This window comes from Rhagoletis zephyria, unplaced genomic scaffold (assembly GCF_001687245.7).
Source record: "Rhagoletis zephyria isolate East Lansing unplaced genomic scaffold, Rhagoletis_zephyria_1.1 Rzeph_scaffold_00433, whole genome shotgun sequence".
Taxonomy (NCBI): Eukaryota; Metazoa; Arthropoda; class Insecta; order Diptera; family Tephritidae; genus Rhagoletis; species Rhagoletis zephyria.
In genome coordinates this window covers 112,546-114,833 of record NW_016157517.1, presented here as the reverse complement: position 1 = coordinate 114,833, position 2,288 = coordinate 112,546, and the positions used below count along the sequence as shown (strand labels likewise).

The following is a 2,288-nucleotide window of genomic DNA, read 5'->3' as shown; positions in this document are numbered from 1 at the left end:
ACTTGGCGATTTGCAAATCGCCTACTAGCTAGCATCGTCCAAAATAACATGAAATATTCATAAAAGAACACAAACTTATGGATCAGCTAAGCTGCCAGAAAGAAGATGCAGCAACCAAATATTACCAGAACCAATAACAAGATCCCCATCAATATGCTACAGCAGCAAAAAACAAATTGCAGCCAAGGTAGTGCATAGGCATATCCGCCAAGGGCCCATCTACCTAACCAGCAACGAGCATCCTTGAGAATTGTGCCTGGAGTTTGGTTATTAGTCAAATCTCCAATGATGACTTCAGATCGTAAGTTATGTCGACGAATTTCATAAGTTAAATAGGTAATTATCTAGTGTAGGTTAACAACCCCTAAAAAAGGACCGGAAAAGTCGGGAGGTACCAAACGACGCGTTTCGGCCCCCCTATTAACAATCTGGAGAGGGAGGGTTAATATTATTAACCATTTAAAAGTTATAAACAAAAAACTTGTTAAAGTTCGTTGTTTTCTATGAGCAATTACCACGACAAAAATGCACTAAATAACCAGTTCACACTTTTGAAACACTACTAAAACGTCTCCGGTTATTATTTTATGCAAACCAAATCATTTATTCACTTTTATTTTATATATTTCGTTAATAAAACAGAGTAAACAAACTTTGCGCCTGCCAAAATTATTATAACCTCATATCGCTGGTATTACCACTTTATCTCACACTTCATTTGCGCTATTATACTGAGTTTACACTATACACTTCTTCTTCTTCTTCTTCTTTTTTTACTGTGACCTAAATAAGATATTCTAACCAAAATATAATAGCAAATTTCGCTATACCATGGCAGCGCTACTTTTATGGTTTACAGTTATTTTAGCTGTAATTAAAAGTAAGCGTCATGGAGTGCCAAAAGTGCGATTTTTTTATTAAAAATTTACATTATTTATCGAAGTATTGATAAATCGCGCGATTTTTTATTAAAAATTTTCGCATGCGGCGCTTTTTCCATAAAAATGAAAAATAAATAATTTGGTTTGCATAAAATAATAACCGGAGACGTTTTAATAGTGTTTTAAAAGTGTAAACTGGTTATTTGGTGCATTTTTGTCGTGGTAATTGCTCATAGAAAACAACGAAATTTAACAAAAGTGTTTTGTTTATAACTTTTAAATGGTTAATAATATTAACCCTCCCTCCCAGATTGTTAATAGGGGGCCGAAACGCGTCGTTTGGTACCTCCCGACTTTTCCGGTCCTTTTTTAGGGGTTGTTACCCTACACTAGATAATTACCTATTTAACTTATGAAATTCGTCGACATAACTTACGATCTGAAGTCATCATTGGAGATTTGACTAATAACCAAACTCCAGGCACAATTCTCAAGGATGCTCGTTGCTGGTTAGGTAGATGGGCCCTTGGCGGATATGCCTATGCACTACCTTGGCTGCAATTTGTTTTTTGCTGCTGTAGCATATTGATGGGGATCTTGTTATTGGTTCTGGTAATATTTGGTTGCTGCATCTTCTTTCTGGCAGCTTAGCTGATCCATAAGTTTGTGTTCTTTTATGAATATTTCATGTTATTTTGGACGATGCTAGCTAGTAGGCGATTTGCAAATCGCCAAGTTTTCCAGCTACGGCCCCATACAATTCGTCGCATGAAAGATCACTGCCACTCTTCCCGAAGTTTATCCGGCACATATTTCCAAAAAATGCTAAAAGGAAAAGAACAAAACTATTAAATTGTAATATAATGAGCTAAATACGGAACTTACCACCTCGTGCCAACCTCATGCCATTCAGGAAATCAGAATGGCTGCGTTTCTTTATACATTCCGGATAATTCCATTTCACAGCCGGAATAAACAGAATACGTTTGAAATATACGTTAACATATCATCAGGAACGTTCTAAAGAATAAGTAAACAAAAAAGTTTATTCCAAACGTTCAGAATGAATAAAGAAATTCAGCCTATATGTGCTGCATTTTGACATAAATTTAAAATAGAGATGTGTTGAGTTGGCGAACGCTCGGTACCCACTGCTTCAGTGTGGGTACTCGATACCGATTCGATGCATTCTGCCGTGGCAAATTATATGAACATTTCAATCACTTTTGCACAAGACACATTAACCCATCCACAACAGGAATTATTGTTGTTGTCGAAACTTCGATAACTTTATTAAAACTTCGATAATACTAACTTTTTTATTTTTTTCCCTTATTTTTTTTTTTCACTCCCTAAAAGGTGCGTGGATCCGGTTTTCACAAGGAATATCCTCAATAAAAAAATAAA

General features: G+C 35.8%; 1 long non-coding RNA gene across 1 annotated transcript in view; it reads right to left on the bottom strand.

Annotated features, from left to right (window-relative positions):
* Nucleotides 1–1,709, bottom strand: part of LOC108359668 (uncharacterized) — a 4,294-nt gene extending 2,585 nt beyond the window's left edge. Inside the window, exon 1 of the long non-coding RNA XR_001846970.1 lies at nucleotides 1,318–1,709. This is a non-coding gene — a long non-coding RNA (uncharacterized LOC108359668). The remainder of the gene's footprint in view (nucleotides 1–1,317) is intronic.
* Nucleotides 1,710–2,288: the final 579 nt, after the last annotated feature.